Raw genomic sequence first — 22,971 nt, 5'->3', positions numbered from 1 at the left:
AGGTCTACTCTAGGAGAAGCAGACTTTCAAGAAAGAAAAGGCTAATAAAAAACATGTATTCATTGTTCTTTTTTTCCCCCCTAAAATGAAATCAAAGTCCACTCCTGTGCTACCCTCGTGCAGGAACGCTGCTGACTTGATGTGGTCGGGAGCAGCCTAGATATTTCAAATAAAGTTCACTTCAATCACTGTAGGGGGTTAGTATGTTATTGATTCTCCATCCACTGTTCTTTCATCTTGGTTTACTCCATGAACAGGCCTCTTTAATTTGCTCCTACCAACTGTTTTATAAGTGGGTGGGTACAGACCCAGCTACAAGAAAAGATGCCCTCCTTCAGGCCAGGAAGGTAAATCCCAAGACCAGGAAAGTTTCCCACTACAACCTGTGGGTGTGAGAGAAGCTGTGAATGGTTTAGCCAAGGAAGACCTATCTAATGTTTCTGGAACACCTCTCATGGCACATATGATTCCCAGCCCAAAGATGCTGAGAGGTAGGTAATAGGGGGAGAAGGAAAAAAATAAATAAAATAAAATAAAATAAAAAACTGAGTTTATTTAAGTTAATTTGATTGGGGAAAGGTTCCCCGATGCCATGTTATTTTGTAGTTATTGATTCATGTTTCATTTTAAAATATCAGGATGACAAGCGTTCTAAGATGCAGCAGTATTCTGAACAAGAATCTGCTTATTGCAAGTGCTCAAAAGGCTTTCAATGACAATTTTAGTGGCAGACAGACCACCAGCAGACACGCAGAAAGGCAGAAACCGTGTAGTTGTCTTTTTTTCCTTTTTATTTATTTATTTATTGTAACTTTTAAGAAAGAGCCTTCTCCCAGTCAAATCAATCAAAAGCTTCCACAAAGGACTATCACCAGTAGAGTTTGGGAGCCCTATAAATTTAAAAGAATACTATATAAATAGTGAAATTCACTGCTTTCATCCTGTCTTTAAAAACAGCCAAAGTCTAGCTCCCCGGAAGACAGCATCTCATTCACCTTGTTGCTCCCTGTGTGGTCGGAATTAACACACTGCATGCGGGCACATCACACCAAGCAATTACCAACCAGTATTGACATTGCTAAAAGATCTCTAATAATCCTGGTTTTTACCATAAACACTCTCATTATTATCCCAGCTCTCTTTGCTTGTTCAGCGGGCCTGGTCACTTACACGAGGAGGAGGAGGAGGAAAACACGGTGGACTCAACTCATCCTTTCCCAGCCGTGTCTCCCAGGGAGCTGTTCGTGTCTCTGCAGTGTGATGCCACCACACTGGCTGACCAGGTTTAAAATTAGCCGAGCCCTGGAGAGCCAGGGTAACCTTCTGACAAGGTTAGCCAGCAGAGCAGAGCGCCGCTCAGAGAGGGACATTAATAAGAAGCCAAGTGGAGCCTTTCAACAAGCCCATTAGGGCCTCTTGGAAGCCTGGGGGAGCTGGACGGCGGTGGCAGCAGCAGCAGCAGCAGCAGCGAGGGGCTGACCTAGGCTCTTATTTTTATCCCACCTAGTCAGCACCTTCCTTTATAGGCAAAAAACACAACCTGCAAGCTGTGCTTCTCCAGGTTTAAACTCAACAGATTCGTCCACGAACTGTACAATCATTTTTAAAACCTTTAATTGGATTTTTTAAGATGGACTATTTCTGGGGCACCTCTCATAAGGTTAATGCCCACAGATGACAAAAACACGTGGAAACGGAGACGACAAAAGATTCCCACATTCTACCACCAAATAATAATCCGTGTTAACCATGCATTTTGATGTGTTTTCTTGCACTAATAACTTGCTATTTTTCTTCATTATAATTTTGAGGATTTCACATTCAGCATTTTCCTTAGTCCCAAGAAATTCATTGTATTGATAATTTTAAGAGATTATATTATTCTGGATTGGAGACACCAGAATATTATTTATTTCTCCCTTTCTCCATAGCTGGACATTTGGATTTGGCACAACTTCTCCTTGTTGTGTCGAACACCCTAAGGACAAGTCCCTAAAGTCCAAATACAAGAACAATTTAAAAGCCACTAGTGCAGAATGGGGACCCCAAGAAGGCAGGGACAGTGTGCCTCTCACAGTGTTCACAGGAAGAGCTTTCTGAACAAGCAGGCATGTCTAGTGCTTCCAAACAGACAGCCCTAAATTACAAGGGGACACTTTCCAAGCACCTGTTGGAAGATAATCAGGCCCAGCACAACAAAAGCCCCCTCAGCAGTGAGTTGAAGAGAAGGCAAACATCGGATCCAGCAGCACCTCTGGCCACCTGCCAAAGGCAATTCAGTGCTCTCCCCACCCACCCCCACAGGACCCCACCCAGAGACCCAAAGTGGTTGTTTAAAATATTGAAACAATTTCAAGAACTGGAAGAGTCCAGTCAATGTCCCAAGCCACCGGAATGCCCCACCTTTCTCCCAGTACTCTGCGGTCCTCTTATGGTTCAACAGGTGAAGGGTGAACGCTCGGCAAACCTGGAGCTTCCAGAGATTTCCGTTGTCTCATCGCCCTTCCAGATTGGTTGTTAAATATTTAAAATATCACCTGTGTTCACAGCAGTTTTTTAGATCCAAGTTTATAAGCGTGTTAATCTCCAAATGAACCAATCCCTCAAAGACCACCGTTTACAATCTTATTTACCATCATTTCAACATTGTTTCTTCAACTCACTGAATTCCCTATTTGGGAGAGGGGGCAATATTGGGGATTGAACCCAGGGGTGCTCTACCACTGAGCTCCATCTCCAGCCCTTTTTATATTTTGAGACAGGATCTCACATAGTTGCTAATCCTCTTGCCTCTGCCTTCTGAACAGCTGAGATTACAGACTTGTGCCTCTGTGCCTGGCTTCTAATATTTTATTTTTAAAACCAAAATTGACAGTTATTAGGAAGCAGTTACAAAGGTGCCTAGCCGGGGGCCATTTCACCTAAGTTATTCTCTACAAAGCACGGTAAGTTGGATTAGACACAAATGTGAACTTTATAGTAAGAATCATGAACACAGAACTAATATCGGTGATGCTGGTACCCCAAGGACAAAAGCTATCTGCTTAAATCACAGGAGGCTTTGAGGCAGTCTCAGATCAGCAACTATATGCTCAGCAAGCTAAAGCAAAAATAATGAAATGCTAAAAAAAAAAAAAAAAAAATCTAGGGATGAATACTGAAGTGTCAGAGCTGGAGCCTCCCTGGTCCCTGGACCCCTCTCCTCCTGGCTTATCTGCAAAGCCAGTGGAAGTGGTACTGACTGAGTGCGGTCAGGGGGCTGGGTGTATTGCTACACACCCAGAAGCACAATCTCTGCCATTTGTTTTTTGCTAAACAAAATTATTTTCTGTGGAAAGGTACAGATAACTAGTAAGTAGATACCGTCTCATTTCCTGTAAATGTTTTGTCCATCCTGTACTAGGGAAGCCAAGGCAGGAAAAAATAAAATAAAAACAGCCAAGACAGGGGAAAGAGACAAACATGGGGCCTGTACAATCAGTCTTTGAAAGTGGAGAAGGTGCTAGCCTGGACACATTAGAGCCCTGCCCAGCCCAGCAGATGGGTCGTGGCCCAAGCTGGAACAAGTACAAAGGTAATACCCACCCACATCTCTGCTAGGGAAGAGACCCAAGCCACTAAGGGAGCTAGAGGCTGAACTACAACTTCTATGCCAAATGAGCAAGATCCTAACTGATAGATCGAAAGACCCGTTGGGCTCATGAAAACAAACATAGCGGCCAAAGTTTAAGGAAAATACCTTGCAGCCGACCATGAAATTAATACTCACAGCTAACACTGATTCAACACTGTATGTGAGGCATGGGGCCTAGGGCTTCACTTTTTTAAGTTTTATTTTTTAATAACTGTGTATGTGTGGTACAATCTGAGTTCCAACATATGCGTGTATTGTGGAATGAACAAATCAAGCTAATTAACATGTGCATCGCCTCAAATATTAAATCATTTCTTTGTGGTGAGAAGAATTTAAATCCTCTTTTAATTATGTTGAAAAAAACATTATTAATAACTGCAGTCGCCAAATCATGTAAGGTATCCCCAGAATTTATTCCTCCTACCTGAAACTTTGTACCCTTCCCCCACATGCCTGTCCCCCCTGCCACCATCCTACTCCCCACTTTATGAGTTTGACTCTTTAATATTCTAGAACTTTGCTTTCATTGTTTTATTCAATCCTCATCACAACAATATGAGGTAGAGGTGTAATACTATCTCTCTCATCACAAAAATAAAATAAAGTTTTAAAACATTATTTGTCTAAAATCATACTACTAGTTGGTGCTCAAACTGCAATTCAAACCCAGGTCCACATCACCTTGAGCCCAAGGTTGGTTTTGTGACATAGTGAATCTCCCACCACTAGAAGTAATCAAAGAATGGCTACAAGTTCTTAACAGGAATGATGCACAGACTCAGAAGGGGAAGACAGACCTCAGGGAAGTTTCATTCCACCCTCTGATCTTTGATGGGAGAAAAATTACCCACTGTGGGCTGACCCTGCATTAGGTGCCCATGGGATGTAAGGAGGAGGAGAGACCCTGTGAATGAAGTGAGCACATGCTAGAGCCAAGCTCAGGAACAGGCACACTGCTTTTCTGCTTACCAAAAAAGGCAGCTGCAGAGTCTGGACTCTGGCGGCTGTGACCCCGGCAGAGCTGGCACATGGCAAAAGCTGGTGCTACTTTCTGCTTCTTCAGAAAGCTGTGGCCAGAACCAGAGCCTGCTACTACAGGGCAGGGAAGGAGTGCCTGTTTTAACTCCCTGCATGTGAACAGTTCTCCAATGCAAAACTAACACTAAATGACTCACCTATGCATTGCAAAACTTCTGAAAAGGAGATAAATGACCAATTCAAACAGAGAACAGCCATATGGCTAAATAGGCATCTTCAGTAGGAGGGAGAAAGATGGCAAATTCAAACAATGTAAGGTGTTATTTCATACTGACTAATGAGCAAGCCTTTAAAGACAATAATCACATCCCCAGTGGTGATGTGATGTGGGGAGTGTGCTGGCCCTGGTATGATGGGAAGAGCCAGTTAGCTACACTAAGAGCCTCAAAAGGCTCGAATCCTTTGACCTACTAATCCTGACCCCAGAAGTTCACCAAAAAGGGAAAACTACATGGGAGAAAAAAAATTATGAGCAAAAGTTGTAAATTATAGAACCATCTATATAATACTATGAATAGGAAAATGACTAGGAAAGTCACCATATATCAATGTAAAAGAAAATTGGACATTCACTTACAAGAATAAAGAATAGGCTGAAACAGGAGGGAAAGTTTCTCAACCAATATCCCATTTTAATAAGCAAAACAGGGGGTGAGGATATAGCTCAAGGTAGATAACATGTTTAGCAGCCATGAGGCCCTGGGTTCAACCCTCAACACCAAAAACACACGAGTGAGAGGAAGGAAGGAAGGAAGGAAGGAAGGAAGGAAGGAAGGAAGGAAGGGAGGGAGGGAGGGAGGGAGGGAGGGAGGAGGGGAGGAGGGGAGGAGGGGAGGAGGGGAGGAGGGGAGGAGGGGAGGAAGGGCACCCAGGCATGGTGGCACATGCCTGTATTCTCAGCTACTCAGGAAGCTGAGGCAGGAGGACACCAAGTTGCAGGCCAGTCTGGGCAATTTAGCAAGACTCAGTCTCAAAATAAGAATTAAAAAAAGACCGGGGATGTAGCTCGGAAGGAGAGTACTTGCATAGTATATATGAGGCCCTGGGTTCAATCCTTAGTACCACGAAATAAATAAATAAATAAATCCCAAAGCCAAGCAAAATTATGTGTCTACAGTGATCATAACTTTACTTTTATGGAAGGAGCTACTTAAATCGAAAAGGAAAAGGAAATGGCTACCACGTTAGAACAGTAACATTACAGGGTTTTGTATCAGACTTTTTCTCATTCTATTGTTTTTGCAACTTCCAAGAAACGATTCCAACTTCTTTCTTTTTAAAGAAAATTTAGATAAATGTCAGGCCTAAGTTGAAATATCTGAGCACCTGAATACAAGAGGAAGGCTCGGAGGTCAGAAGTAAGTGGATACTTGAATCCTTCTCCTCTCCAGATCTGCCCAGCCAATCTCTAACTTTGTGTAGTTACAACTGTCAAACACACAGATGACAGCCTGCTGTTCCCCTAAACATTACAGTGGCAACAGTACCAGCAGCTAATACTTCGGTAGTGTACATTCTGTACCTGGGCCTGTTCTAAGCACTTTATGTATCTGAACTCATTTAATCTCCACATCAATCCTCTGAGAAAAGTACTACAGTTATTCCCATTTTGGAGATGAGAGAATGAATCGCCCCACATCGCTTAGATAGGAGGCAGAGCCAGGATTTGAACACACAGCCTGACTCGAGTCTAAATTGTTAGCTCTCAAACTAGACCACGTGTATGGACACACGGACTCCCAGCCCCTGCCATGCTGCTCCTCTGGCCTGAAACGCCTTTCCTCCCTTTGGCCAGTTCAATTGCCACCTCTGTGGTAACACCCTCCTCAGGTCTGCATGTAGCATTTGTCTGGATCCTCTGAAGTCCCACAGGACTTAATACACACTGACGCTGACACTGGTGTTGCGCAGTAATCCACAGTGTCGATTTTCCTGACAGTCCAGTCTCGGGTGGGGAGTAGGCACAGGTGCTCTCTGAATTCCCCCGCCACCACCACCACCACTGCCCCTGTAACTGCACTGATGTTTGGGAACGTAATCAAGGAGGGCTGGGGTTGTAGCTCATTAATAGAGCACTTGCCTCGCAAACGTGAGGCCCTGGGTTTGATCGTCAGCACCACGTTAAAAATAAATAAAGATATTGTGTCCATCTACAACTAAAAAAATATTTTAAAAATATGTAATCGAGGAGAGGGAGGGGGGACAAATGAGTGACTTCTCAGTAAAGGGATTTAAGAGCTCACCACTGGTGACTATTTCACACATGCTTGGGGTTAAAATAAAACGGAAGCTTGAATATTATTCAGCCTTGAAAAGGAAGATGATTTTGACACACATTGCAACCTTGAAGAGGTTAAAGAGACAATGCTCAGTGAAATAAGTCAGTGGTAAGAGGACAAATACGGCACTCAGATGAGGTACTAGCATAGTCAAACTCATAGAGGCAGAGAGTACAACAGTGGTTGCCAGGAGCTTCAGCCTTGTAAGTGGAAAGTTTCAATTTTGCAAATGAGAAGAGTTTTGTCTAGAGAGTTTACAATTTAAAAGACAGATTGATAAATCAGATCAAACTGAATTATACCTACAGTGGAATCCAAATGTAACTTGGTGCTGAAGAACACAGTAGCTAACAGATGACCCCCCCACCACACACACACACACACAGTTGTTGCCTGCATCCTTCCAAGTGTCTTCAGGTCCCAGAGACATTCCCTCCTCCGTGGAGTCTGGATGTCCAAGTCGGCCTGGAAAGCCCTCTGCATTCTCCAGAGGCTTCATGGCCTTGCACAGTCACATGCCTTGGGAATTGGCTATCAACAAGTCTGTCCTGCCAGCACCTTTGTCGCTGAGAGGGTGTGTCCTCATGACCTGGCTCCACATCTAGCACCTTTAATAAATACATAATCCACGAAATAACTGCTGAAAGGGAAGGGCTGAGTACTGCCCCGATTATCAGAGGTCCTAAGCAGGGCTATCTTCAGGAATAGTTAAAATGCAAAAATTGTGTAACCTGATACTGAAAGGGAAAGGATCCAACTGCAGAGAAGTCCCAGACAGATTCCTGACATCTCCTTTATGAGGGAAAGAGCAATTTGTGAGCAAGGTGATTTCCAGAATTTGCACATACATGGAGTTAAAGCTCCCTGTCATCTTCTGACAGCCCGGGGGCAACACTCAGGTACCAGGCTCCATGCAGGGCTTTAAACACATCACCTCTTCCAATTCTCATGAGGTCAAGGGAGTATTTTCCTCTTTTGCAGGAACAGAAGTTTAAATTGCAGTTTGATCCATTTTCAGGCACCTATTCTTTGGGCTAAGATTAGAAAATATTCTTTTCAGCTGCTAACCCTTTATCGATACTAAGAGGTCAGCTCTGAAGGTACTGGGTGGTAATTGCCTTTCTTCACTAATTCCATTTTCCATTCTGTCAGGAGCTGATACATGTATACTATTTCTTCTTCTACAGGTTTCTGCCACATAAATTACTTAATCATCCCTAAAAGTCTTCCACTATATACACCTCCAAGTTGACTCTTGTTTCACATAAGAGAAACAAATTTTTTAAATTGCTTCTGAGCCAAATAATAATTTTCCCTCCAGTTACTGAACAAACCATAAGAGTGATGCTAAAAGGCATGCATAAAATAGAGTCCAGACTTGAACCCCACAGTGCAGCAGGCTGCCAGGGGAGAAAGCCACAACTGAAAAGTTCCAGGGGCTTCCAGCATGACTTAGGGCAAACTGATGTGCAGCAACTCCAAACAGGTAATCCTGGGGTGACAGATGACAACAGTGAATGAAAGGCACACACCTGCTTGTGCATTGTCAGGGCATCCTCAATTATTAAGCAAAGGCCTTGCACAAACCTTAGGTCTTGAGTCTTATTCAAATTGGTAAAGGATATCAGAAGATTTGAGATAGAGGAGCTAGGATTCAGAGTGCATTTTTAATGTAGATAATGATCACTTATTTTTTTTCTATTTTTCATTTATTTAGTGAAACCATTCTTTGTGAATTATGGAGACAGATGTCTAAACACAATTTGACTCTGAGAAGCTTAACTTTTGATGAGTAACACAAAATGCAACAGTAATACAACTTTGAGCAATTCCTTTTTCCCAGCCTAATCCTTCGTTTCCTCATCTGCAAACAAGAGAACTGAAACATAACTTTTAGGTAGCTCTCAATTTTATTTCTCATCCCTTTACCTCTCCACCAAAACAAGTAGACGTGGAGATAGGACCCAGGGCCTCATGTGTACCAAGCAAGCACTCTACCACTGAGCTACATCCCAGTTCTTTCTATTTTGAGACAGGGTTTTGCCAAGTAGCCCAGGCTGGCCTCAAATCTGCCATTCTCCTGCCTCAGCTTCTTGAGTAGCTGAGATTACAAGAGTGAGTCACTGCACTCAGTTTTAATTCATTTTTATTTTAAAACACTGTTCTTATAAACGTTTTCGATGCTGCAACTGAAAGCCCAACCAGAACAACTGTAGAGGAGAAAAGGTTTATTTAGGGGTTCACAGTTTCAGAGGTCTCAATCCATAGACAGCAGACTCCATTCCTCGAGGCTCAAACTAAGGCAGAAGATCATGGCGGAAGAGCATGGCAGAGGGAAATAGCTCCCATGATGATCAGAAAGCAGAGAGAGCAACTCTACTCACCAGTACAAATATATACCCTATAGCCACGCTCCCACTGAACCACACTCACCTGCCTCCAGTTACCATTCAGTTAACTCCATCAGGAATTCATTCACTGACTAGGTTAAGGCTCTGACCCAATCATTTCTCCTCCAAACCTTCTTGCATTGTCTCACACATGAGCTTTTTGGGGACACCATATCTAAACCATAATAGACACACTGCCACCAAGCAAAGTTATCTACCTGAACAGCTTGTTTTAGGTGGGACAATGGCAAGGAAGAAAGGAAGGAATTAAGGATGGATGGTTGGATGGATGAAAGGAAGGAAGGGAGGAAGCCAGCCTGGGTATGAAAAGGCTATTAACAGCCACATATTCCAAAATTTTTGAGTGAAACAGTAGCAGAGAGGAAGAGAAAGGTATGCATTGGAATTTCAGGGTATTACATGCTGATTCATAGAGAGGAATCTCAGAGACAAACTACTTGCCAGAGTAAACAATCACTGCAATCATATTAATATTTTTGTTCTCTTCATTCATATACAATGATGAAGTCTGAGGAACTGACTGCTGCCTTACTCATCTTCAACAGAAGTCTAACTGAAGGATCCAATGTGGCCTCCTATGTACCAGTTTTATAGGGCAGATGGAGACCCAGAATAGGCAGAGACCCAGGTTGCTCATAACTCAGCTGGGTGTCACCAAACACAAGCAAGTAACCATTCAATGAGGCTTCAACAAGCATGTAGCCAACTTCAGGCCAAGTTCTATGCTGAAGAGATGAAGGTAGGTAACAACCAGGCTCTTCCCTCAAAGAGCTCAGAGACAGAGGCATCAACAGAATATGATCATGAATCCCAGTAAATGCAATGACTGGAAGATACTGAGAATGTCAGGAGCAAGTGGAGCTGCAGAGGATGTAGGCTTGTCAACATGGGTCAAACATGTATGAGCCTTGGTCACAGCTGTGATCCCAGAATCCAGAACATGCACAACACATAGTGGGGGGGGGGATGGGAGAGGAGAGGAAGAGGAAGACACAGCAGCAGAGAAAAAGCACCAAAGGAAGACAGGAAGGCAAGTAGAGATCTGCCAAGCACCCTGGAGACGGGTAGGTAGGGTGGTCCTAACACAGAGACCTGAGGGTGACTGCACATGCCACCCCTTTGCGGATAAGCTCCAGGGTAATGCATGGAACAGCTGATTGCCTCAACGTCCTCAGGTACTACCCCCAGGGTGTGAGGAGAAGACATGCCCAGAATACTGTGTATGCCAAGGTGCCCACTCCAACCCCTACTCCTGGAAGATTCTACCTTCCGCCCAGAGCAGGGACCAAAATGACTGAGAACCATGGGAGTATTCCTTTTTCTATTTCTTCCTCTTCCTTTTCTAATTCTTCTGACAGTAACCCCTTCTCCAGAACTGACTCAGAAAAGACTCAGAGTAAATGAACCCAAAAGGAACTGCAAACCTGCCTCAGGGGAATATTCCCTTTCAGCTAACCAGGAGAGCAGAAAACTGCTGAGGGGTGGGGACAGGGGCCCAGAGCCACCTGCAGGTCCGGAACAGACCACAGCCACACCAGGGGAACTAGAACTCTCAGGCTCCCGTCACTCAATGTCTCAGGCTAGGAAACACTGCCAAGGTCACTGCCACTTACTTAGAACCGGGTGTGTCTGAAAACCGGGGCTTAGAGCTGACTCCTCCTAATACCATCTTCATCATGTTCCATAAACCCAGAAGAGATGCAGGGTGGAACTCCCCTTCTTCCAGGTGATGAACCCAAGACTAAGAAATACCAGGGGCCCAAGGCTGGCCCCAAAGAGGCCCTGCCCTCACACCCTGAGTGGGCAGCCGGGTGAGAAGAATCTGCATCCATGATTCAGTTCCAGTCCAACCCCTGATCTAAGGGTGACAAAGGATGAGTAGGTCTTTGTAAGTCTTAAGCTCAATGAATGTGAAAAGAAAAAGACACAGTGACATGGTTCTACCTCTCAGAGAACAGTCAGATGAGACCGTTCCGTGGGATCACGTCTTTCTCCAAGGCTGGTGGCTGGTTTCTGGTCATCTACTCTCCCAGCAGACACCATCTCCCCTGCCATTCCCCTGGTCTCACCTCAATTGTTTACTGCCTTGAACATTCATGCACCGATGTTCCCTGAAGTGTCCCTCCACGGCCTATCCTTCTGGAAAACACCAAGCTCCATCTCAAGAATTAGCTCAAACCCAAACGACCCCAAGTACCATCACAAGAGGCCTTGAATTCCGATTTACACCACAGGGACCGACAGGCATTTTGTTGCCCTGTCCTCACCGTAAGCTCCTCACCCAGCCACCCAGGCCTAGCCTTCTCTAAATTTGACACCACTGTCACCAATATTTCATCCCTAAAGTTAAATTAAAACTAATATCCATGTGGCAACATTTCCTGGGTACTTATGAGGTCACGTGTGATAAAATAAAAATAGGGACAGGGTTTTAAAGAGAACTAATAGGATATGGTTTGGATCCTCAAATAATTTACAATCTAGTAAGGAAGACAGAGATATAAATGATTGCTGGGATTTGCTGAATCATTTGATACTGGAATTTGCCAGTGCCTGTGAGTTGGAAGAGATGGCGATTAGGAAGGATGATAAGAGTCTGTTCCTGATACTATATCAAAGGATATAATGACCGGCTGACTTTAACAAGGTGGAAATTTAATAAGGATAAATGTCAAGTCATGCACTTACGTCCAAAAAAAAAAAAAAAAAATCAACTCACAAGCATTGGATGGAGAAGATCATACAAAAAAGTCTGAAGGGATTGGATTGCCCACAAGCTCAATGACTCAGTGTAATGAGGCTGCAATAAACACCAATGCAGCATCAGACTGTCCCGATCAGAAATGCAACCTTAGAGTATAGAAAGTCACTTGAATCTGGGTCCCAGAGATTGCAGAGGGATGCATGGTCACAAGTGAGCATATTTAAGAGAATGAACAGGAACATGGGTGAAGCCACTTACAGAGGAATGAGGACAGTGATGCTGGAGAATAAATAACTTAGATGCCCATGAGAGCGCCCAACTAGAGTCCTGGGCTTAACTATTCCACATCCAGAGCTCGATAACAGAAGTACAGTTTGTCTAAGCTACAATACAGACATACTTACTATACTTATATATTACAATACAGGATACTAATTACAGCATAATTTATTCCTGCCCCCCCCAAAATAGAAAAAGGTAAAATAGCTGACAAAAGGGAATGAATTGCATATTGTTATAAAACTGTTATTAGTTGCAACATTATAAATATTCACTGATGTGAAAGATCTTAATAAAATTATGTTTTCCTGAAATTATAAAATATTATGAAAATAATATGATTCATTTTGTTTATTAAAAAAAGTACATAACAGCAATTATACATAGTCACTTCAAAAGCTGCATTAAAATTAGCCTGGAACTAAAGTTCTAAACTTTCACTTTTGCTTCTCCATGTTTTTTTCAATGGCTGATAATGGACATCTATTACTAATCTGGCAAGAAAAAATATTTTAGATTTTTCAAAAGAAAAACCCAAATGGACTAGCATGTGATAAAAGGAATTAGGCTTGTGTTGTATGGCTCCAGTAGAGAAGAGGCAAGAGGATTAACAGGCAGAGTCTAGAAGACCCCCTCTGATCTCAACAGGAGAAGTCCACACAGGACATAAACGGCCCTGTGTTGCAGTGAGCTGTGCTTCTGGGCTGCATGAAAACTACTTAGGAACACACTAGCGGAGAGGCCTCTATGGAGTCAGCACTATAGGGGTAGCTTCTCCAAAGGGCCTGGAAGGTTCCTCTAATCCATACACTCCTGGGCCTTTCCACAGCTTGGGCCACCCCTGCTCCAGAACCTACCATACCTCCTTTCTGTCACGTAAGTTCAAATCCTCAGTCAAGATTTTAAGATCTACCTCTCTGCTCTCTCACCAAGTCAGGGCCAAATGGAGGAGAGTTAAAAGAAAACTCAACTGAAAATTTAAAGTTACAAATCCCAGTGGTACTCCTGGAAGGAATACAGCCTTGGAAAAGTGACTTAGTCTCTAGGAGCCTCAGTTTCCTCAACTGTGACTGGCACTAAAACTTACACTAAAACTTACACGACTCCCCGAGGTTCCACACACACCTCAAGAGAAAACCTCTCTCAAGCAGTGCTCTGTCAACAATCAAGTGCTATACAGCAAGGGATGTTGATTTATTCCTGTGTGTAGCCCTCTGTAACGACTGGCACACGGTGGCGACTTAATTAACACTTTATCAGTGATGAATGAGTATGATTTTGACTCCGTGTGATGAACTTCCAACTACAGGTTTGCCAGTGTGTATTAATAAATGGAAGGGAAGTTGTGGTCCAGATGTTGGACCCAGTGGCCATGGGTAATGCACAGTTAAACTGGCTGCCTCACTGCAAGCCACACAGGGCCTCTCTGATATGCTGCACCAGAAATCTGCAACACACTGGTATCAGGCAACACACCCCCTGCGTTATTCAACAAAGGAGACCCACCCCATTCTTAGGACCACTCAGAAGACATCAAGAGCTGGCAACATTGAGTAGAGACCTGGAACTTTCCCTGTTGTGAGAGTATTGAGCAGAAGTTGGATGGCTGACTATCAGCAAGGCTGAGGGATCCCCCTGGGTTGGAGCCATGCGCAACCAATTCCAAGATCCCAAGATTCTGGCTGTGGTTGAAGCACCACCTCCATGAAAAGGCTCTTCAGTCCTCCAGCTTCCCCCTGACCGCGTATCACACCACACAACACAGTAACAAATGGCTTTTCTCCAGTTTATGAGGATGAGTCTTGATTTTTCACTATGACTACAAATTTTCTTGAGATGAGGTACATGGCTTCCACCTTTCTCCACAACCCCTCGTGCATGCTGGGCACCAAGTCAAGATTTCATGACAATTTAACTGTAGTTTTCTATGGCCCAACACTATTCTGATCACCTGGGAGCTTCTTAGAAATGCAGATTCTTCAACTCTACCCCAGATCCACTGAGTCAAATTCACAGTTTAACAAGATGCCCAGGTGATGCGAACGCACTAACAAGGTGATGTTGCTGTTGCTGGTCTGCAGCACGGGGGTGGGGGCTCCCTGGAACCTTTTGCCCAGCCCGTGAAAGCCCAGAAGAGGACCTCATCTATTCATTCGGTCATTTCTCAGTGATCTCCCACTCGAGAACTATATATTAAGTTCCTCTATCATTCCAGGTACTTTTCTAAGCACCACGTCCTGTTCTAGTCAAGTGTCACTGAACAGTAAGGCTCCTTCCATGTTAGAGAGAATCACTCATTACCATTACCTGCCCTCAGAATTCAGCTAAAAGCATCAGAAGGGCCTCTGAATTCCAGCTCCACAAATGCTTTGCAGGTGTCACGGCTGACACCTCTTCATAAAGCAGCTAAGACACCACCCACACAATAGCCGAGCCCAGTGGTTTGGTCAGAGCCCCTTTCTATTTCTGCAGGTGTTACATTCCAAAAATGCTCTTCTTACAAAGCATGGCAAGAATTCTATACTAAGGGAAGCAAAAAGGTTAAGGAAGAGCCTTATTTTTCCCTGGGGAGAGAAGACTAAAACCTCTCACAGAGAGGTTTACATTTTTAAAATGTATTTATTTTATCAACCACAGGCTTGCAAGTCAAACATCTCCTCAAAGATATTTTGCAGACAGAGATATTCTGGGAACACACTAGAGGCAGCTTATTTATCTGCCACTATTACAAGACTAGCCCAAAGGGATGAGTATCAGATGCTATCTCCCATGACTGCCTGCCTGCCTGCCTGCCTGCCAACTCCACACCAGGTCACAGCTACCTCACGCCCCTCAAGCACTCCCTGCTCAGCCCTGCCAAGCTGTCTCTGCCCCTGGTCTTATGAAAGCCTTCTAGCCAGCCCATGTCACTCCCTACCAGGAAGAACCATCTGTTGGCTCCACCTCTGAGGTAGGTAAACTGGCAATGAAAAGTGTAATTAACGTACAGGTGCAACGTTAACACTGAACAGCCACGGTGCAGGAAACCCCATGGGCTGGTAGGGTACTCAGTAAACACAGGTCCTCTGTCTCACTATCCAAGAGGAAATGACAAGAAGTATACTCCAGGCAGCTACAACGTCCCTTAGCTCCCGCCTTTGCTGTCTTTGATCAAGTCATCCTTTGAGTCACAGGATTTAGCAATTAGGAACACTCTCCATGTCTCCCGCAGTGCTCTGGCTCACCTCTGTGCTGGCCTGGTCACATTGTATTCCCAACAGAGAGCACCGTGAGGGCAGGGGCTATGTCCTGCTCACCACAAAGCCCTGCAGCCCAGTAGATCACTGACCCATACAAGGTTTTCAGGAAACAGCAGGAGAATGACAATTTGCTCATCAGACATCTCATGTGTTTTAGGAATACAATCTGAACTACTTAAAGACAGAAGCCAAATAATTAAATACTGAAGAAAGAAAGCGGGAGTTGGGGAGAGATTCTTGTCTCTGGAGACTAAACAAGGAACAAGAACCATGAAAGTCTGGTCCAAACTTCGATGTAAGAGGTGAGGGAGTTCCTGGAGCAGAGCAAGCCAAATGCAACAGAAAAGGAATTTTCTTAGCCACAGCATCTTGCACAGATTTACCTGCAATTCATTGTGCACTGAAGATGTTTCCCCCACACACCAGATTTTTACTCGTAACTGACCAAATTTCTTGTCTGACTTTGGAAATATCAGCACACAGTGTGGTATATATTGTTAATCCTCACTGTTTTATTACAAAGAGAATAACTACTTTCAATGGGAAGGGCATTCGACCTCATATTTTTTCTGAAGCACTTTTCACAGGCATTCTAACTTGACTCTCAACCAGGCTGCATGACGGGTGTCAGGTTAAGGTCCTGTTAGATACAGGTAGAGCCTCATGCCTCTACAGACTGTGCCGCTGGGCCAGTTCACACCTCTTCACCCTAATCCCACCCCCTCTCCTGGCTCACTCTCCATCTAGCTTTACCAGTCACAGAAATACATTCGATATCACATTTTCCAGTAACCTTATTTTAAAAGGTACAAGAAACAGGGGAAGTTAACTTCAGTAACTTTTATGAGCCCAACATGTCCAACACTTGCCATTTCAACCTGTGATGGAGATAAACAAAAGTGTTAGTGAGGTACTTCGCCTCCCTTTCCCCCACCCCATGGTCAAGTCTTCAACACCAGGCCACTGCATACTTACACCTCGGCCTGGACTAGCCACCTTCCCAGGCTGAGCAGCACTCAGGGCTGAAGGCTCCCGTACAGTGGGGCCAGGAGCGAGCAACTGTTCACACACGCGTCTGCCTCACAGATCCTAACACACCGGCTGTTCCCAAGCTCCCGGGGCCTTTCTGGTGGCACCGACTTCACTTGAACTTGAGAGAATTGAGGTCCCAGTTTTCAGTCAACAGGTTTTTCCATTTTTAAGTGATTTTCAGCAACATCCGTCAAGTTTCACAGTAGGTACTGCTTCCTTAAAGAAGTCCTCTCTGTGACCCACAGTGACGTGCCCCAGGGACCCTGCCTTCAACTCATGACTGCCCTTAACAGGCTGCCCTGCCCGGCAGTGTCATTGGCCCCTGTTTCTCCTGCTTCTTGAAGACAGGCCTGTGTGTGTTTCATTCACAGCCCAAACTCTGTCTCAATAATTATTTGTCTGATACATATTAGATAAACTAACAGAATTCCTCCTAACAGAAACCATCTCTCACAAGGCCATCATTTCCTCACGGCAAAATGTCCACAATTCCTTCCGAGGCTCTGAGAGCACGCAAGGCCACGCACGGAGGTTTGTGTTTGTACCAAGTGACAGGAAGGACGGGACACTTCCACTTAGCCTCCTACACAACCAGCTCCACCAAGGATCCAATCCAGGAAAAGAAACTCTACTTAGCCTACACTTTAGAGTTTATTTCTCTGGACCAGTGCTTTTTGCTTTTAAGTTCCAAATAGTACCCTGTGAACTTCCTGCTATTCTAATTCTTGAAAAGCTTATCTGGCCAGCTCTGTATGTATCTCTCACAGGGAAAATGTTTCATTTTGTCCTTAATGAATGAATGTCATGAAAAGAGTTTAAGGTTGGGTTTAAGACTTCAAAGTCTGGGTCTTGATCACCCTTTCCTGTCCATGTGATCATGGACATGTCACTTAACCTCTATTTCCTCATCCCTAATGAGGATAGGGAAATAAGGTATCCAACTCACATGATGATTTTAATGCCAGAATTCTAGAAAAGGCCAATGTTAGTTACTCTGTGAACTACTTCTGAGGCAATGTCCAAGTGGAGTGATGCAGCACAACCCACAACCAAGACACCCTTCACCGAGGCCCAGGTCTGCAGAGCTCCATGCACACTAGCAACTGGCACCAAACAGCCCCAGAACACAGGGCCTCACTGAGCCAGGCACGCAGGGTGCTGCCCAGGGAGCCGCAGGAGGAGGGCCTGGCCAGGTGAGCAGCTTTGGCGCCTGACCCCAAGGGAGGTGGTTGTGGGGGAGGCTGTCTGCAGGAGCACAAAGGAAGAGCACAAAGAAGCCAGCTTTACAAGAAGAGGGGGAGGCAAGCTGGGCGTTCCAGCCCCAAAGGGCAGGCCCCAGCAGCGGAGCCCAAGGAGGAGCTTCCCTTCGCGCCTTTTATTCCTTTCTTTCTCCTGCGTGTTTCAGAGGTACCTGCACTTTCCCAAACTGGTTCTGTCCGTCTCAAACAGGAACCAGGCTTGCGTGTGTGCGCGTGTGTGCGCACATTTTATTATTTCGGAAGAAAGCATTCGCAGTTGGAGAATGAGTCATCCGTAATCCCTGTCAATTTGCCAGCAGCCTGCCCCTCTTCATTACAAACCTAAAGATAAAAGCTCTTGCACTGCATTAGCGGGCATACGCCTCCACAGACAGCACAAATAAATTAATTGTGCCTCATCTCAAACAGCCCGAGAGGTGTGCGGGAGGGGAAAATGCGCCCCGTCTTGTTTCATTAACAAATTAAACTGAAACAGAGCCACGGCCGCTGCCTTCTGTACAGAGACCCAGCTACTCTGCCAACTCCAGATTCTCCTCCCTGGCACCCTTTAGGGCAGCATCACCCAAGGAGAGAACCCAGAAGATGGAAACACTGTCTCATGCCCAAGGGAGCAAGTATCCTTACAGGGTGTGACCTCAGGGGCCCCCCGGAAGGCCAGACCTGGGTTTGGCGTTGCCATCATGGGGACTGGGGGACAAGAGTCACCCATCGAATGCTGGGTGCTGCTGTACAGGAAAGGGTGTTCAATTGTTTGCCCCGGGCAAAGAAACAAACCAGTTCAGTGGCCACTGTAAGTGCAGCAGTGAGAGAGTTTGCCATCAAGCAGCCTCTGCCTTACTGAGGATGGTGAGCATTCCAGAAAGAACAAAGTTATTCAAGACCAACTTGAAAAACAAGTTGGACTCCCCTGCACCAACCAGCTAACGTGACACCCTCAAACACACCTTTCTAAGATTTCGTGGGAGACGCTTGTGCTCACCATGCAGGCACAGGCAATTTGTTACAATGCTGTGATCTTCTTTATCCTTGTTCCCTAAAACATAATTTAGGAAACCTGCATTTTATATAAGTTGAAGGAACATGACTAAGAGCTGATCCTTTCATGTTTTATCTCCAAAGAGAGAAAAACAGTGCTTACAGGGAAGGAGGAAGACAGGAAATAGGGGAGGGGGCCTATGGGAAGAACAAAGAGGAATTTAAAAAGGAGACCCTCTACTTCCAGATAGCACTCTATTAACTTGTGACCTACAAGGAAGTTAAGATCACGAACAGCTAATCCAATCATAAGATACACTCAAAGTATTTATTATACAGATGGGCTCTGGATTTGGTTTGTTAGTTTAGTTGGTTTGCTTTTTAAACTGTAAAATCGAAGAATCTGAAAAATTCTACAGAGATAATCTGACATCAACCAGCAGGACTTGCCTGTTAAGAAAGCAAAGAAATTAAGCAAAAAGTCATTTAAAAAAGAATAATAAAGCTATATGCAACTTTTCATAATCCAAGAAAGACCAAATGAACAATGATGGACCATTTAGCCATACCTTTGTGAAGAATTACAATGTCTAATGCAGGCCAAGATGTTGAAATCATACCTTCATGCACTGCTGGGGGTACTGTAAAGTGTGCAACAACCCTTTAGTAGAACAATTTAGCAATAGCCACCAAGAAGGGGGAAAAAAAAAATGTCTCCTTTAACCCAGAAATCCTGTTTCTGGGAATTCACTCTAAAGAAATAACCATCTACAATAAGGATGAAGTCGTATCTCAAAGTATTATTTATAATAGCACAAACTACAGGGGAAAAAAATCCAAATGTCCAATAAGAGATGAATGGTTCAATAAATTCAGCCTGTGGGATGATAGATTGTAAGACCATTAAAAATAATCTTGAAGACTATGTAACCATTTGGAAGGCACTTACTTAAGGTTTACTGAAAAGTACAGAATACAAAATTGAGTCTACACATGATTACAGCTTTATAGAAAAATGCCTGCACACAGACAAAGGCTAGAAGTTGACATGAACACAGCTGTGTTAGGGTGCTGAGCTTGTAGGTGCAAGTTCTTAGTCTCCTTCCTTCTCGTTTGATTTCCTTTATTGCAGTTATAGTTCTCATGAAATAGAGAGAAGTCACGGGTGTGTTTACAGCTGTTCAACAAGTATTCAAAGAATAAGTCAGGGTTTGGGATATCAATATGCTGTTTTTTGGCATACACCGATACCTAGCCAGAGAGACTCTATCCTATCTTTGCCTGGGTCTCTCCATTCACATTGTTCACAGCAAGGAAGCTGAGGAGGAAGGGGTGGCTCACAGAAGCCGGGAGACCTATCTGAGGCTGCTTGCATGAGGCTATGGAATGGCAGAAATGGGATGAGGCCCCGGATCTCTTCCAGTCCAAATCCCTAGTCCATTCTGTCCACAGTAGCCCCTAATTATAAGGCTTCTCCCCTTTCCAGAAAATAGCTTTCTCCTCAATAAAGGAAGAGATTAAACTTTGTTCTAGCATTGTGTGACTCTGACCCTGTTCATTTCGGGTTTGGTTCACTGACCATCTGCATCCAACTCACCTATGCTGCAGATTAAAGCCCTAATGACTGGCCCCAGCCCAGACTTGATAAACCAGAGTATCTGAAAGAAAAGCACCAGCTTCAAATACAAGCAGCAATTCCTACACACTGGGACACTTGAGAAACACTGATCGAAGAATCATGCAACCAGTTCCCAAAGCCAAACACCCAAACTCTTATGTCCATCTCCCTACTCACATGAAAATACTGGCTGGCCAGGCAGGGTGGGGAGGTATGGAGAGGCTTGTACTTCCTCAAATGAGTTAAAAATGTTTAAAATGGAACAACACAAGAGGATGGTCTGTTTCCTAACTCCTTTTTTTTTTTTTTCCTGCTGAAACAATTCCTGGGCTAACAAACATCGTTCAGTTCCACATGCCCCCTGCTCAGTACAGCACTGGAAACCTAACAAGTGTTCAGAAACGCTTGTTGGAAGAATGGGCAAGCGAATGAGCGACGGGGTGTGCTGGAGGCAGCATCTGCAGGAAACTGTATTTAGCACTTGTCTGCCAAGTTGTCTGTCTCCCCCACCATGGGGTGGGCTCCAGGTCGTAGGGGTAGGGTGCATGCATATTCTCCTTCCAATTCTACACAATGTCTGCAGCTGCTAGAACAGGGCTGAGATATTCCGTCCGCCCTTGGGAACATTGAATAAATGCATGATGGGCACTAGCAACAGCCAGGAAAAATGAGGGTGCTACCGGACTGGTCAACACAAGGCTCACATTCCTACAGGGGACGAGACGAGAAAGCAAAAACAAAGTTCTTTTTTTCCTAAAGCACACCTCACACTGGCCCTGACACTTCCACTCTTACCTACCTTCAAGGAAACCTCACAACTACACCAAGGGGGAGACAAGTTGACAACCAGGATTACATAGGACACAGGCAATCCATGAGGGGACCTGGACTCAAAACCACATTCTACCCAAATACAGAGTAGTAAACTGTGAAAAATAAAGAATATAAAAGAAATTTAAGCCTGGCCTGTGAAGGACACATGTCCCAAAGAAAACCCCCAGTACACACGAGATGCCAGGTACTAGGTGGGTTCACTTGGAGAAACTTCCCAGAGAGGCGCCTGAGCGGACCTCAGACAAGTCCTGAACAGGGACACACATCCTAAGGAATGTCCCTTGGCCAATGCATGCTAGGAGAGAGCCTGAGGTTGTCACTTCAGGGCCCCGTACCTCCTCCTTAAAGCAATAATGGTAGAGTTGATGTCACCCCCAAATCAGCAGCAGCAAACACCTCAGAATCAAACACACTTAAGCTCAGACCACTTGTAGAGTTTTGTTGGTTACAGTTAGTGGGCACCCACAGGAGCACCTCACAGTCCAAACATCCTGCCTTCACATTGCTCACTGGGACACCTTCATTCCTAAACTTCAGTTTCCTCATCTAAAAAGTGGGTCATTAGGCTCACCTCATGGAAGTGTTCTGGGAATTAAATAAGTTAATACACTGAAAGGACTTACTACAGGTCCTGGGACACAATAAAGTCACAGTAAATGAGACTTACTGCAACAGTCAGTACAAGCATTGTGAAAACTCATCTGAACACTGGAAGTTCTCCTGATTCACCTATATGTTCTGCATTCTCTACTAATTTTTTCCTCATTCCTCATACAAAGTATCATATATTAACACTGGGCACAGACTTGTTATTTTTAATAGGCACAGAATAAGCACCTATTCCTCTCCCTAGGTATCTAACTTTTTAATGATTTCCATGTTAGATTTAACATTAAGTGCAAATTGATCCATAAAGTAGCCTAATTAGAAATGAAGTTTGCCATAGACATTATCCATGATTTAATTAGAAGAGCAACATGATTCAAGGAGCTATGCCCACACCAGGAGGAGCTCAAGGCTGGAGCACCACTTGGGTCAATTACTGGCTATAAGACCTGAAGGTCACATCATGTTTAGGGTACCCCACAAAATGAGGAAGTTAGATTTCAAAGATCCTTTACAGTCTAAGAAAAAAACAATTTCTCAAGTCACTCCAGTAATGATTTGCATAGCAGCAGGTTCTGGAGGGCAAAGACCCCGTCATGTCCTCAAGTTCACAGGTAAGGCAAACTGAAGCCCGGCCATCCCGGGGACACACCCTATGGTGAAGAGGAAGGGGTTGAATGTTCATTATAGACCATGCTACCTGCTATTCTTTTCCCTCCCACTCTGTCCTCCACCCCCTCTTTTGGGAGGCTATGTCCCCAAGCATGATTTTCAAGTCACAGAGCACCAAACTCTCAGCAGTTTGAAATAATCCCCCCACCCTTTCCTCAGTTCACAGATTCTCCCAGATCAAATTCTAAAAAGGTTGCTAAGATTTATCTCAGCAGGACTTGTCTTTTTCATTGCAAAACAATCCTGTCTCTAGTCTGGCTTCTTGACCATTAAAAACTGGAAGGAAAAAGGGGAAGAGATGGAGATGTACTGAAATCAACTGAGTAGCAGAGCACCAAGGAGGTTGAGGACACGCTGTGGATGGGGTCTGCTGCCTGCGACAGGCAAGAAT

General features: G+C 44.4%; 1 protein-coding gene across 7 annotated transcripts in view; it reads right to left on the bottom strand.

The window, feature by feature from the left end:
• Positions 1 to 22,971, bottom strand: part of Tead1 (TEA domain transcription factor 1) — a 253,906-nt gene that overhangs the window by 187,313 nt on the left and 43,622 nt on the right. The window contains exon 1 of one of the 7 annotated variants that reach the window (XM_076846908.2): positions 1,171 to 1,241. The exons of the other annotated variants lie outside the window; for them this stretch is intronic. The gene's annotated coding sequence lies outside the window, so the exon portion shown is untranslated. Of the gene's footprint in view, positions 1 to 1,170; positions 1,242 to 22,971 lie in introns of those variants that run through there. 7 annotated transcript variants of the gene reach the window in all.

This window comes from Callospermophilus lateralis, chromosome 2, assembly GCF_048772815.1.
Source record: "Callospermophilus lateralis isolate mCalLat2 chromosome 2, mCalLat2.hap1, whole genome shotgun sequence".
In the NCBI taxonomy this organism is placed as follows: domain Eukaryota; kingdom Metazoa; phylum Chordata; class Mammalia; order Rodentia; family Sciuridae; genus Callospermophilus; species Callospermophilus lateralis.
Note: the sequence above shows the minus strand (reverse complement) of the source record. Positions and strands in the feature narration are given on the sequence as shown.